Below are 16,127 nucleotides of genomic sequence, written 5' to 3'. Positions count from 1 at the left end.
GGTCCCACCTCTAATCACCACAGATTAATTTTCCTGCCTTAATGCCTCACAAGGGGAGATTAACACCAAAGTTATGTTCAAATGAGAGCAACATACAATGAAATATATTTGGAATAGAAGAATTATCTTATAAGTTTCACATGTACCAGGACAAGGGATGAAATGTGAAGACATAATACTGCTAGAAGTGACCAGTAATAATAGTACAATTATTGTATGACTCCACTTATATGAGGTCTCTAGAGTAGACAAATTCAAGAAAGAGAGTAGAGAAGTGATCACAGGGTCTGTAATGGAGGGAAAGATGGAATTAGCTTTTGATGCATTCAAAGTTTTACTTGTGGGAATTAAAAATATCTGAGATGGTATGTGATAGTTGCTGTGTAATACAAAAATATTTAATGCTATTAAAACATACACTGAAAATATCCCATGTTCCATAATGTATTTTATTACAATAAAATGTTTCCTCCCAACTATGAACCATAGTCTTAGTTCATAATCATTTTAATGATTGATTCATAAGCCTATTTTTCATTACTAATTTTTAAGATTGTGAAATAACAGAATATACCAATTAAATGAGTTTGAAATAATGGCAAGTAATTTTGGGGCTACAAACATGCAATTTAGTATTAGTACAAACTACATATAGGATCATAGAAATATATATATATATGTACATGTATATATATATATATATACATATACATGCAAAATTTATTTTAAAATTATTTACTTGCAGCTGGTTTCGTGGCACAGTGGGCTAAAGTCCTGGACTGCTGCACTGGTATCCCATATGGGTGCCAGCTCGAGTCCCAGCTGCTCCACTTTTGATCCAACTCCCTGCTAATGTGCCTGGTAAAGCAGCAGGGGATGGCCAAGTCCTTGGGCCCCTGCACCTATGTGGGGGACCTGAAAAAAGCTCCTGAAACCTGGCTTCAGATCATCTCAGCTCTGGCAGTTTCAGCCATTTGGGAACTGAACAAGTGGATGGAAGACCTCTCTATCTCTTTGTCTCTACCTCTCTCTGTACTTTTGTCTTTCAAATAAATAAAATAAATCTTAAAAATTATTTATGTATGTACTTATATTTGCCATTTTGCAGTGTTTCAAGACATATTTAATCTAGTACTTTACAAAATTTTACAAAAAATTGATGACAATATTAACAGTTTCATTTATTTTCAAAATGCAATAAGTTCTGTCATAATAAAATGAAATAATACATCTAATATAAATGTAAACCAATAGGTGTCCTTCTTACAGAAAGAATTTAAGGAGATGCATAATGACCATTGCTGGGCATATGAAAAATATTGATTAGAACAAGGTTCACAGTATATGAGGATGCATTCCATGTGAAAATACCAGTGTTGCTCCAAAGATTAAACTTGTGACATTGACTAGATTCACTTTCAATAATGAAATCTATTGATCACCACTCCATGAAAGGCCAAGGCAATATCAAGGTAAAGCTCAGAGCTTGGAGAACAGCCCCCGTCTCCCATGTTGGTGGTTGGGAACCAACTACCTGAGCCATTACCTGCTGCATCCCAAGATGTACATTAGCAGATATCTGGAGTTGGAAGCCAAATCAGAGTTTGCTCCAGATACTGATATGAGATGTGGGCATTCCAAGCTGTATTTTTTTCCAAGCTGTATTTTAACTCCTGTGCCAAACATATATCCCAGAATTTTCTTAAAAAACAAATAATATTCCTGATACAAGTGTAATTATTAAGATATTTTGCTACCTACTACCAATCACATAATAATTTTTAAAGATATATTTCTATGAAAAGGGGTGGGGGAGAAGAGGGGAGAGAGAAAGGGGAGGGAAGAGACAGAGAGAAATGAAGACACTGATTTTCCATCCACTGATTCACTCCACAAATGCCCCCAACTGCCAGGGCTAAGCCAACCCAAAACCAGGAGCCAAGATTCCATCTTGGTCTCCCATGTGAGTGGCAGGAACTCAGGCACAGAAGGCATCATCCACTGCCTCCCAGGTATATGATCAGGGAGCTGGATAGCAAATGTGGTAGCCAGAACTTGAAATGCATGCTGATAAGGGATGCAGGGCTTGTGAAAGGTGTCTTAGATTGCTTTCAACCACAGCAACTCCCTGAACACGATAATTTAAAAACTACACTTAAGCTGTTCATTCAAGGTAAATATAGCATTTTAAAAAGAGAAAATAGTAAGTGTCCTTTGAAAGAACATGTGTTACAAAGAGAACAAGTTTTAAAAATAGATGCTTCAAATATTTCTTTCATATGTGATGTGTCAATGTGACAGATATTGACCTAAGCAGCTCAGACCAAGATAGGGCTTTTTGCTCACTTATGGAGAAAAAGGTCAGTGGGCTGCCCCCGGCTGCCACCTCCTTCTATGTCAATCTCTGTTGCAGAGTCATCTAGAGGTCTTACCCTTCCTGAGAAACAGGGTGATGAAGTGGTGCTAAGTTGTATACAGGTTCAAAATTGGAGAAAAAAAGCACACTTGTTTCAGATTTAATTACTGATGGGGTAAAGCATTGTAGTGCCTCTATAACAGTTCAAACTTCTTCCTTTGCCCTATGCTACTTCCTCTCCCATCTAGTTATAGGACTTGGTCTCTAAAAATAATTTTGCCCCCCAATTCAGCAACATCTGCTTTCTGGGAACCTAAACTGGAATGTGTCTCACTTAGTAAAACTCTACATACACTGACATAACAACTGAGAAACAGAATTTTTAAACCTATTTAAAAGTCTTCCATCTGAGGAGTTTTAATTATTTTGAAGCAATTTCCTAAAAAGGCAAATATTAACATTTGATGCAATAAATTTATCAAAATTATGAAAGAACAAAGTTAACATCTCAAATTTCAGCAAAAATCTTTGGCTAATTAATGTACTTTTGCTTCTAAGGCAGGGAGAGAGGGACACACAGATATACAGAGACCTGCTGTCTGTCTATTCACTCCACAAATGCCCACAATAGCCAAGGCTGGCCCAAGTCTAATGCCTGGAAGTCAACTGGGACTTCCATGTAGATAGAAGAATGTCAAGCACTTCAGTCATCATCTGTTGCCTTCCATGGTCTGTATTAATATAAAGATGGAATCATAAATTAATATAGGATTCAATCCTACACTCCCCAATCTGGGAAGCAGGTAACCCCAAAACCATCTTAACTATGCAAAATGCCCACCCTAGATAAAAAGTATTAAAATCTGAGTCCTCTGTCTCTGTTCTTTTTGCATATTTTTCTTGACTCTGGTCCTATGTACTCTCTAACTCCTGAATGCTTTCTTCCACTGTTACCACATCTACTGGCTTTTAGCACAGCTGGTAGGAGGAGGGGACTAAAATCTTATTAATGTACTAAAATGCCTTTTCTGTTTTTTGCCAAGAAAGATATTTCTCATATGGAAAACCCTACAGTATTAGTAATTGAACAACAGCTCTTCCTTTATATACACTGCATGTATGCATTAGAATAATAATTTGAAAACAAAAAGACAGAAGTAGCTGTCTAATCTGAATAGACCTCAGACTGATCAAAGATACCAGGACAAAAAAATCCCACTTTTGTGATAGGAGTCAAGGCTAGTTGAGAGATTCGTATTACCTATATGAATATAAGAGCAGAATGCAGACTATGACTGCATTTTAGATGTATTCAGCTTTTGTATAACCACAAAGAAACATTCAACATATAGTTATACTTGTGATCTAAAGGCTGGGAAGAAACAGGAGTGTCAGAACACAGAGGGCAAAATCTGATCAGAATTGGAGTGGGATGAATGGGGAACCAAAGGAACACTCTAATACAATATATTAAGGATAAAAAAGTAGGGGCCAGCAGGCACCGTGGCACAGTAGGTTAATGCTCCATTTGCTCTTTTATTTTTACAGGCAGAGTTAGACAGTGAGAGAGAGAAACTTTAATAATTTTTAAGAACTTGATCAGAAGCTTGTTATCTACCTGCTGGATTTTGCCACAAACAAGGCAAAGAGGTGAATATAAGAATTTCATGGAGCTCCTGCTGCTACTTCTTCTCCTGACCTATTGAGAATGGGCATGGATGCTGTGATACAGTTGAAGAGAACTTCAGTGGGAATGTAATGGGGATGATGATTCTTGGTTCACATTCATTACTCATTTTCTCAATGGATAGGGTATGAAATGTAATATTCAAATTCTTGTATCATCTTAGATGCTGCAACTGCCTATCAGTTAGTTTATTCTGCAAATTAAGAGACATAAGCTTTGAGATTTCCACCTTAAGTACCTCAACCACAGACCAAAGAATCAAATTTTGTGTGCCCTAAGTGCTTAGGTCTTAGGGTCACACCAATTTAAATAGAAAATGGATCACAGAGATCAAAAACATAGAATGCCATCATGAATTAGTAGGTCCTAATATCTGCTCACAAGAATTATTGTTCCTGTAATAGTGATCACTTGTCAGCAGGACATTCTACAATTTGAGACATGGATTCTATAGCGATCTGCATTGAACAGAGAAAGCGGAAAGACCACACTCAGTTGTTGACTGATCATTTTGCAACTCACTTCCTCTCCTGTATTATAATCACACCTTCCATGTAATGACTGGAGTTCTTAATTTTGGGTAGCTAGTCAGTAAGAGGAGTTCTAACAATTAATTTGTACTGAATGCAGAAGAATGGATGACATAGCCCTATAGCAAAAAATAAAGAGCACAATGACAAGAGATAGAATTCACTAATTAAGGATTCCCTTAGGATTAAGGGATTACTAATTACTATTGAAGATACATCGTTATGCACCTCAGGTGTCTGAACTTGTTGAGCTCTCTATTCCTTAAATACATTCTTTAGAAACACAGATGAGATTAACATCACCTTCAACAATCTACTGAAGACCTGCCCCCTGCATTAACCATCATTATTAATTGTTTACATGATGCAGATATTTCCATGCATTTACAGCCATATCCATCTATCCATATCTATCTATCTAATGTTATACAGAAAGGAAGTTGCATTTTATGTAGCCTGGAATTTGAAATATTAGTGTGTTAGCATCACACACAAGAAGTGAAATAATTAAATATACACATTTCAAAATTATTAAGAATCATAAATTTCCTAAAATGTGTATTATATATGAGTATAATTAACTTGCCATATTATTCATACATTGAAAGTGTAAAGTTCTGGGGATTTTAAAAATGTGCAACCATAATGAATGCCATGTTTAGAACATTTTTACTATCTCAAAAAGAAATTCAGTGCCCTGACTCATGGCTGTGACAGGGAGATGGCAACAGATGGCCAGTGGCTCTTCTGTACACATGTGATCCAGAGATTCTAGCAGAAGAAAAATCCAAGGTCCTCACCTCCTTTGTGTCTGCCTGCAAGAATTGACAAGGAGCTGGGCACCCACTTGAGACTGTGAGTGAGGCACTCCCAGCCTCCTAACATACCACAGGCTCTGGGGCTCAAGCCACTTAGGCTGAGCTCCAACAGACAGTGGACTCAGGGCAAAGTTTGCCTCTCTGTGGACTGGACAGGTTGGGGGGTGGAGCGGACTCGCTGCACCCCGCAACTTCAGGATCCTTGTGTGCTGAGGCTGTGAGGACACTCTGGCTCCATGAGAGGGTACAGCATGTATCTGGGCCTCTGAGAAATCACTGTGTGTGTCTCCACACACTCAGATCTATGTGGTGACCTGGGGCAGGTCACTGCAGTGGGACCTGTGCTTGGAGTGAGGGCTGTGCAGATCATTTCTGTGGTTCATACATGGGTGCAGATGAGTGTTGTGCCCACTGGGGGCTAACACCTGAAAATTGATTAACTTGGAGGAGAGCAGATGGGGCTGTGATCACACCAAAAGAGGTGACCATTCACTCCCTTCTATTAACAAGAGGAAATCTACCTCACCCAAGATGGAACTTACCCTGGATATTTGCACCATGCTAGGGCATTGACTACAGCTCTCTGGTCACACTCAGCACACACCTCTGGACATTCACTGAAAGTGCAAGCATTCCACTAAGCCACAAAGCATTCTTCAAAGATAAAACCCATCAGAGGAAAAAACCAAGTATAGCCACAAATGCCTAAAAATATATGCAGAAATTCAATTCAAGAAACAAGAATAAGGAACACAGCATGACACTCCCAACAAAAAGAACAAAACAACACATCAATATTTTTTGAGGTCACACTGTTTTTATTTTCTTCCTCAATGAAAATAATTTTTGAAACTTTAATGTTTACATTAAATTTATAGAATATCTGCAACATATGTACTAAAATGTTAAAGTGAAGATCTTGATGAGATACTGGAAAGGGGATTCAAAAAATTAATCATAGGATTACTCAAAAGCAATCAGAAGCAAATCCATGAATTAAAGAAAGCCATACATTAAATGAAAGAAAATTTTCCCATGAATTTGGGATTTTAAAATAATAATCAAAATGAAATATTAGAAATGAAAAATTCAATAGATCAAATAAAAATCCAGTGGAAACACTTAATAACAGACTTGTAAGGCAGAAGAAAGAATATCAAGCTAGAACACAAATCTTAAAAGAAGAAGGAGAAGGAGAAGGAGAAGGACAAATAGAAAATGTCATGCCAAAAGAAGAAGAAATTAGAAAACTTAAGAACAGTGTTGGAGATTTACGTGATACTATTAAACAACCCAACATATAGTTCTTAGGAGTTCCTGAATGTGTGGAAACAGAGAATGACTATAAGGCATATTTAGTGTAATGTTTACAGAAAATTTCCACAATTTGGAAAAAGAATTGGATGTCCAAATAGAGGAAGCACATAAAACTTCAGACACGACTAGAAAATATCTTCACCATGACATATTGTGGTTAAACCCTCCACAGTAAAACATAAAGAAAAGATTCTAAAATGTATGAGATAAAGTGTATGAGATAAATGACAGATTATTTTCAGGGGATCTCCAATTAGACTTATAACTGACTTCTTATCAGAAACCCTACAGGATAAGATATTCTAAGCTTTAAGGGAAAAAAACCTGAAACCTGGAATACTGTACCTTGAAAAGATCTCATTTATGAAGGAAGGTAAAACAAAGACCTTGTCTATTAAACAGAAATTGAAAAAAAACTGACACCCCTTGTCCATCTTTATAAAGGATGCTTAAGAATGTGCTGCACACAGAAATACAGAAACAGGGTCATCAATATGATAAGAAAATGAAGACATAAAACCTAGTAAAAGTACAAAGGAAATCCAAAGTAATCAATAGGAATATTTATAGAAAATGGCAGGTCTCAGTTGTTACTTATCAATAGTCATCTTGAATGTAAATGGCCTCAACTCTCCAGTTAAAAGATACGGACTGGCTGGATGGATTGAAAAACAAGACCCATCTATTTGCTGCATACAAGAAACACATCTTACCAACAAAGATACTTGTGGACTGAAACAGAATGGAAAAAGTTATTCTATACTAACGGAAACCAAAAAAGAGCTGGTGTAGCTCTGCTAATATCAGACAAAATAGAGTTTAACACAAAACCTGTAATAAGAGACAGATAAGGGCATGTGTAATAATTAAGAGATCAATTAAACAGGGAGATGTCATAATAATAAGTGAATATGCACCCAATTACAGGGCATCAGGATATTTAAATGAAATGTTAAGGGATCTAAATAGAGATTTAGATTCCAATTAAATAGTAATGAGGGGCATCAACACTCCACTTTTAGAAATGGACAAATCACCAGACAAAAAATCAGCAAGGATACAACAAAATTTATCAATATTGTAGACCAAATGGACCTAAAAGATACCTACAGAGCTTTTCATCTCACAGTAGAAGAACACACATTCTTCTCACCAGTGCATGGAACTTTCTCTAGCATAGACCATAGGCTACACAGTACTGCAAATCTCAGCAAATTAAAAAAAAATTGAAATCCTACCATGCATCTTCCCTGGCCAAAGTGGAATAAACCTGGAAATCAACAATTCAAGAATCTCTAGGACATATGTAGACAAATGGAGACTGAACAACATGCTTCTGAATGAACAGTAGGTCATAGAAGGAATCAAAATATTTCTAGAAAGAAAGAAACAGTACAATACATCATATATAAACTTACAAGATACCATAAAGGAAGTGCTGAGAGGGACATTTATAGCAACGGGTACCTATATAAGAAATTGAAAGACACCAAATAAGTGAGCTGTGAATGCATCTCAAAGACCTAGGAAAAAAATGAACCAAACCCCAAATTAGTAGAAAGGAAAAATACTTAGTACTAGAGAAGAAATACACAAAATTGAAACAAAAATACAAAATATCAGTGAGATGAGGAGCTGATTTTTTTGAAAAAATACATAGAATTGATATACCATTGGCCCAACTAAGAATAATGAAGGAAAATATCCACATCAATAAAATCAGAAATGAAAAAGAAAATGTAACAATAGATACCATAGAAATAAAAAGAATTATCAGGAAATACTACAAAGAGCTATATGCCAATAAATTGGGAAACCATGAAGAAATGTATAGATATCTGTACACATACAATCTAAGAAAATTGAGGATAAAGACAGAAAATCTAACAGACCAATAACCAAGACAGAAACTGAATATGTAATTAAATTATTCCAATAAAGAAAATCCCAGGACTGGATGGTTTCACTACTCAATTCTACAAGACATTTAAAGAAGAATTAAGAAGATTCCATTCTTCTCAAGCTATTCAGAGCAACTGAAAGAGAGGCAAACCTCCCAAACTCCTATGAAGCCAGCATAATCTTAATTCTTAAACCAGCAAAAGAAACAACAGACAAATAAACCTATAGACCAATACCCCTGCTGAACTTAGATGCAAAAAATCCCCAACAAAATATTAGCTAATTGAACAACAAATCATAAAGCTCATTTACCCAGACCTATTGGGGTTTACCTCTTATATGTAGGACTGTTTCAACATTCCCAAATAAATAAATGTGATACATCACATTAACAAACTATAAAACAAAAAACATATGGTTATCTCAATGGATGAAGAGAAAGCATTTGATAAATACAAAATCCATTCCTGATTAAAACTTTTAAAAATTGTATATATAAGGAACATTCTTCAACACAAGGCAATTTATGAAAAACCCACAAACATCATCCTACTGAATGGGGAAATGCTATAAGCATTCTCCCTAAGATCCAGAACCATATAAAGATGGCCACTCTCACCATTGTTACTTAATATACTCCTGGAAGTTACTGTCAGAACTATTAGGCAAGAAAAAGAAATCAAAGAGGTACAAATTGGAAAGGAGGAAGTTAAACTATCCCTATATGCAGATAACATGATTCTATACATAGGAGATCCTCCCCCCCAAAAAAAATACTCCACTGAGAGACTAATGGAGCTCATAAAAGTGTTTGATAAAGTGGCAAGATATAAAGTTAGCACATGAAAATCAATAGCCTTTGTATACACAGAAAATGACATGACTCATGAAGAAAGTTTAAGATAAATCCATTCACAATAGTTACAAAAAATTAATACTTTCAAATCAGTTTAACCAAGAATGTCAAATTCTCCATGACAAAAATAATAAAGCATTAGGGAAAGATCTTAAAGAAGAAGATATTAAAAAATTGAAAAATCTTCCATTTTCATGCATTGGAAGAATCAATATTATCAAAATGTCCATAATACCAAAATCAATTTACAGATTCAACATGATCCCAATCAAAATACCAAGAACAGGTTGGCACCGTGGCTTAACAGGCTAATCCTCTGCCTTGTGGCACCGGCAGACCAGGTTCTAGTCCCGGTCGGGGTGCCAGATTCTATCCCGGTTGCCCCTCTTCCAGGCCAGCTCTCTGTTATGGCCCAGGAAGGCAGTGGAGGATGGCCCAAGTCCTTGGGCCCTGCACCCACATGGGAGACCAGAAGTACCTGGCTCCTGGCTTCGGATCAGGGAGATGCGCCAGCCGCAGCAGCCATTGGAGGGTGAACCAACGGCAAAAAGGAAGACCTTTCTCTCTGTCTCTCTCTCTCTTTTTTACTATCCACTCTGCCTGTCAAAAAAATACCAAGAACATTCTTCTCAGATCTATACTAGTGATTCTAAAATTCATGTGGAAACAAAAATGTTCCCAAATACCTAAAGCAAACTTATACAACAAAAACAAAGCCAGAGGCACCAAAATACCAGATTTCAAGACACACTACGGGGTAGTCATTAATAAAACAGCATAGTACTGGCACAAACTTAGATGTGAAGACCAATGGAACAGAATGGAACTCCAGAAATCAATCCACACATCTACAATCAACTTATTCAGTCCCTTCAACAAATTGTGCTGGGAAGTTTGGATTTCCACTTGCAGACATATGAAACCGGACCTCTACCTTACACAAACGTATACTAAAATTGATCAAATACCTAAATCTATGACCTGATACCATCCAGTTACTAGAGAACAAAAGGGAAACACTGCAAGACATGGGCATAGGCACAGACTTCTTGGAAAAGAACCCAGAAGCACAATCAAAGCCAAAATTGACAAATGGGATTACATCATGCCGGGAAGCTTCAGCACTGCAAAAGAGACTCTCAGAAAAGTGAAGAGACAACCAACTGAATGGGAGGAAATATTTGCAAACTAAGCTACTGAATATTCAATAACAAAACAATATAGTTGAGAATTGGGAAAAGGACTTGAATAGGCATTTTTCAAGAGAGGAAATTTAAATGGCCAATGGACACTTGAAAAAATGCTTAGGAAATGCCATCAGGGAAATGCAAATCAAAACCACAATGAGGTTTCACTTTATCCCAATTAGAACAGTTCTCATACAGAAATCTAGAAAGAACAAATGCTGGTGAGGATGTGGGGGAAAAAGTTACCTTAATCCAATATAAACTGGTTAGAGCCATTATGGAAGACATTATAGGGATATAGCAGAAATCTGAAAATAAATTTATCATATAAACTAGTAATTTCATTCTTGGGAATTTACCTAAATAAAATGAAATCAGCATATGAAAGTGTTATCTGTACCCCCATGTTCATTGCAGCTGAATTCACAATAGCTAAGATATGGCATTGACCCAGATGTCCATCAACTGATGACATGATAAAGAAATTATGGTATTTACACACTATGAATCACTACTCAGCCATAAAAAAATTGAAATCCTGTACTTTTTGACAAAATGGATTCATCTGGACATCATTATACTTAGTGAAATAAGCTCATCCCAAAAAGATAGATATCATGTGCTTTTCCCAACCTGAGATAATAAAGTGCCCAAAATGTAATGTGTTGGAGTGAAATGGACATTTTGGGACTTGATGATTGTTTACAGATCTTGTCTCAATTGTTGAGGAACAGTGCTTTTTTTTTTATACTGTTTGTTGAACTCTTACTTAGTGTAGGGTTAACTATACAATCAGGAATTAAACTGAATATAGATCTTTGTAAAAATTAAGAGTGAATATGAGAGGGAGAAAGAAGAAGGGTTGAAGCATGGGTTGGAGAGAGGGTAGGGTGGGAAGTATCACTATGCTCCTAAATTTCCACATATGAAAATACATGGAATTGTGTAACTTAAATATAATTTTTAAAACATCTTTAAAATATGGAAATTATACCTTTTGTGTAAAAAAAGTTGCCTATTTTGTTAAAGTGCAACCACCCCCCAAAATTTAGTATCCTTTAACTCTTTCTTAACAATCCCTCCAATCCACAGCAATCAGAAATCTATTTTGTGAAATCTGCCTGCTATAAACATTACTTGCAATTGATGATGGTATCTAAGCATTCTTATGCACAATGTAGATCCCCCATCAACAAATGAGGTCAAGAGCCCACCTCTCAGTTGCACTCAATATAACATATGACCAGAAGCAGGTACCTGGGGAAGGAGGAAAATGAGTGTGTCTTGTCACATTCAGAATACTCGCCAGCCAACGGCTACGAGAGGATGCATCATGCTCTTGACTCCATATGTCTGAAACAGAGTTCCCATTTCACTGACAGGAGGAGGAGAGAAGGTCTGGATTCAAATACCACTGGATCTCCATACTCTTCCTGATTCTTAGAATATCTTCCTCAGTAACTATTTTTCTTTTACTTGCTGGATGACTTTCAGACCATTTACAGAACATTTAAATGGTTGGCTTTTTGTTTTTCTTTTAAATAATTTGCTACAATGGGGGTCTGTCATGCCAGAATTTTATCTAGGAACCATTCAATTTTTTTCAAGAATATTTATATATCTATTTAATTAGATTAGCTTTACAAGCACCCTGAGAGCTATTTTATAATGAAACACTGCTTTCCAAATTATGACTTTATAGTCTTGTCTATATAGGAATCCTGAAATTCTTTGCCTACTATTGATAAAGTTCTGTTTTACAACTGTTTAATGTGTTGAATAAAAATAAGCACTGTGAAGAATTATCTTTAATGAGAAATAAACACATATAGGCCACAAACCATTTTCAATTTAGTTTTAAATATAGTCCTGCTTGGTGACAAGTTAACAGTCCCAATAACATCAAATAGTTTCAACGAATATTAAAAGAAATGGATATCCTGATTTCTTGATATTTTTGCACTGATCTCCAAGAAAGTATTTAAACTTTTGCAAAAATATACAATTTAAGCCCTGTCTACCAAGCACAAACAATGGATAGTTGTATCTGATAATTGTACAACTGCAAAGCTACACACATTTGAACAGGGGCTCCCAACTTAAAAGCCTATGCTATACATCTTAACAGATTTCAGTCTACTTAAAACAATTTCTACTAACCCTAAAAATTACAATGCTTTTGAGTTTTGGCAAAATGCAGTGCACTGCACTATAGACCAGATGTCAAGGATAACTTGTCCTCCCAGGTCAGACTGGCAGAGAGGCACTTACTATAGAGATGTTATGTTATCAGCTGGAGGAGGAAGTAGACAAAGCTCAACATGAGCAAGGAAAAACAATAAACTGCCACTTTTTTTCCTGCAGATTCTCCTAAGTGAGAACACGATATCAAATAATTAATCATTCTAAATCCATACTGTCAGTTTCACTAAATAATTTTTTCATATGCACATGAACAATAGTAATCTTTTAATAAAAATTACTGAGCTTTCCATAGAAAAGGTCTCTAATTGCATACAAACTATACAGATGCTAAAACTGTTGTAAATTGAAATATATAGAGGGGCCAGCACTGTGGCGTAGCAGGTAAAGCTGCTGCCTGCAGTGCCAGCATCCTATATGGGTCCCAGCTGCTCCACTTCCAATGCAGCTATTTGCTATGGCCTGGGAAAGCTGTAGAAGATAGCCCAAGTCCTTGGATCCCTACAGCCTTGTGGGAGAACTGGAGGAGGCTTCTGGCTCCTAGCTTCAGATCAGCTCAGCCAATTGGGGAGTAAACCAGCAGATGTAAGACCTCTCTCTCTCTCTCTGCCTCTCCTTCTCTCTCTGTGTAACTTTGACTTTCAAATAAATAAAACAAATCTTTAAAAAAAGAAATATATAGAAATGTTTCTATATACTTAGCTTTTGGCAAAGAAGATTGAAGAAGGGGGTTGAAAACTTAAATTGGTAAGGGCTCTTTGCTGAAGAGCTTAGGAGAGTGAAATCTAAGATGTCTATCTCAACTCATTCTTTAAGTAACAGAAGTCTGAGAGGCCTTGTGTGATTATGTAATGGTCCTTCTTTTTCTAAAATATAAAAAATAAAATGCACAAAAACATAAAAATAAAATTATCTGGTTTTGCGCTTGTTTGTTTTTCTAAACTAAGCATACATCTTTCAGTTCTGACAAGAAGGCTGGCGTCACATTTGGGGAATGTCTCAGAGCTGTCTGAAAACTCACTGAACATCAAGTCTGTAAAAACACATTTCCTTCTCAATGCAAATATAATCTCCCCCTGATGTTCTTCAAAAGAAACAGAGTTCTGACCTGAAAATCAGATGGATTATAGTATTAGGAAGAAAACAAGAAATTTGAAAGTACACTCAATTTGAGAAGCAAAAGGGAAAACCTTAGAAATGGGAAATTATCATCTACCTCTGTAGGAAACACCTGAATGCAGAAGAAAGCCCTTTATCTTAAGAACTCGATGCTGAGGATAATCTCAAGTTCACTTAATGCCAGCCACTTTAGTTTTGTTCAAAAAACAACTAAAAAGATAAATCCTTCTTACAGTGTATTTTTCTTTATAAAACATGAACTGAAGTTACTGGTAATAAATGGTGACTGTTTCACTGTTAGGTTTCATTATTAACAATGTCAAAAACATGACAGCAACAATCTTTAAGAATACAAATTAGAGCAAAATAGGACTACAAAAGAATCTGATGTTTCCATTGGTAAAGCACTCCTTTTCTTATTTTAATTGAAAAGAAAATGAATTAACCATCAGCCACTAGCAACAATCATTTTGAGAGGTCTTTTAGGGCAAAAATTTAATAGTATGAAGTTTACAAAAATAGATTAAGAAATAATACTGTAACTTTTTTTCTCCATTCAGTTTTGATAAATTGTACCTAATCATACAAAAATTACCCCAAATTCAAACTTGATATAGAAAAGGAAGAGATGAAATGAACTCAGCGAGATGACAGATCAGACAATATGTAGGGATGAAAAAATTCTACACAGGGCACATATTTCATGTCCAGATGTAAAAATCATTTTCCACTGACAGCTTACCTCCCTCCCATAAGCAATCACAGATTCTGAGTGGATCATGCAGTACAAAGCCATAGCAGTGAAATCTTGTTTGATGCAACATAAAACAGTTGCATCTTTTCCTGTTGAAAATGCCTACTGGTTGTCTATTTTTCTTTATCCCATTTATTTGTATTCACAAGTTAACAAACAGTGTCAACAATTATTGTAGTGAACCAAGGGTACTGCTGGATGAGAGGCTCTATAAGACATATTTACTGATTGACTCAGAAGGTTTATTGCATTCAACCCTCACTCCTTTTTCACCTGTTAGGTATTTTACTTTAGCTCCTGCTGTCTCATCTGCATCAAAATACCCAATAGGTATTGTTCACCTAGAAGCATATGCTGGTTGTACTTCATGAGGGTTGTGACAGTCAGACCAGAAGAACAGCAGTCTATCAAATTTGAGTTCAATGTCAGCAATTGTCAATGTTTGCCTTCTGGAAAAATTTGAAGTACACCTGCACTTACCTTGGCACCCCAGTCTTTATTAAGATAATATATTCAAGTCACACATCTCCCATCTCCATCTGGATTATCAACATACTGCACATAACCTGTTCCACTGCCTGGATAACAAGCATGGCTTTCGTCCTGCCAATGATTTTGTAGTTGCCCAGCTTCTCGTTACAGTGGTGGATCAGGTCGTCCATGCTGCTCATCAGCAGCCCAGCGGTTTCACAGTCGGGCTCCTTGCCCTTGATCCAGGTGATCTTATCCCTTCTGATGTCCTTGCACGATTCGCTGTTCGGGCCACCCGGCAGGCCATCCATGAACCTGCCTCTGTAGTGCAGGCTGCACACTCCATCGCCGATCTGCTGCCCAGTCTCCTTGCCCAGGAAGTCGTCCACTACACAGATGTCCTGCTTGTTCATGCAAGGCAGTGTCGGAAGCGGCTTCCTCCGCCCTTTGGGTTGCAGACCACAGCTATGGCTCAGTCCATAGCCTGGTCTGTTGCTTGGCGGGTACAGGTTCACCTTCTCCAGGTACAGCGACCGCGGATCAGAGGCTCCTCCTTCCCTGGCTCCGCTTTGGCCATCTCTGGGCCCTGGAGGCTGGGGTGCGAGGCTACTGCAGGGTGGGCCACGGAATTTGCCTTTGCCTTGGCTGCATTTGCGGCTGCCTGCCTGAAGCCTTGGCAGCAGCTGAGGTGCTGTAGGGATGCGCAGCTCCTGGCCTCCTGGGCTCCCGTTCCACCGGCCCTGGGCCGCGGTGTAGGGGAAAGGCCGTGGTGCTGCTGCGGGCCTGGCACACGAGCTCCTGCTTCCTCCAGTCCGGGCGCTGGTGCTATGGCAGCACAGCAGGTTCTCCATCTTCCCACAGGGCTCTCAGTACCACCGGTAACCTTGCTCCGGCCCCTCCTTGCAGGCCCGCCGCTGTCATTGCCCAT

At 37.4% G+C, this 16,127-nt stretch overlaps 1 pseudogene; it reads right to left on the bottom strand.

Moving 5' to 3' along the window:
- Positions 1-15,065: 15,065 nt before the first annotated feature.
- On the bottom strand, positions 15,066-16,127 carry LOC133754080 (egl nine homolog 1-like; annotated as a pseudogene).

This window comes from Lepus europaeus, chromosome Y (assembly GCF_033115175.1).
Source record: "Lepus europaeus isolate LE1 chromosome Y, mLepTim1.pri, whole genome shotgun sequence".
In the NCBI taxonomy this organism is placed as follows: Eukaryota; Metazoa; Chordata; class Mammalia; order Lagomorpha; family Leporidae; genus Lepus; species Lepus europaeus.
Note: the sequence above shows the minus strand (reverse complement) of the source record. Positions and strands in the feature narration are given on the sequence as shown.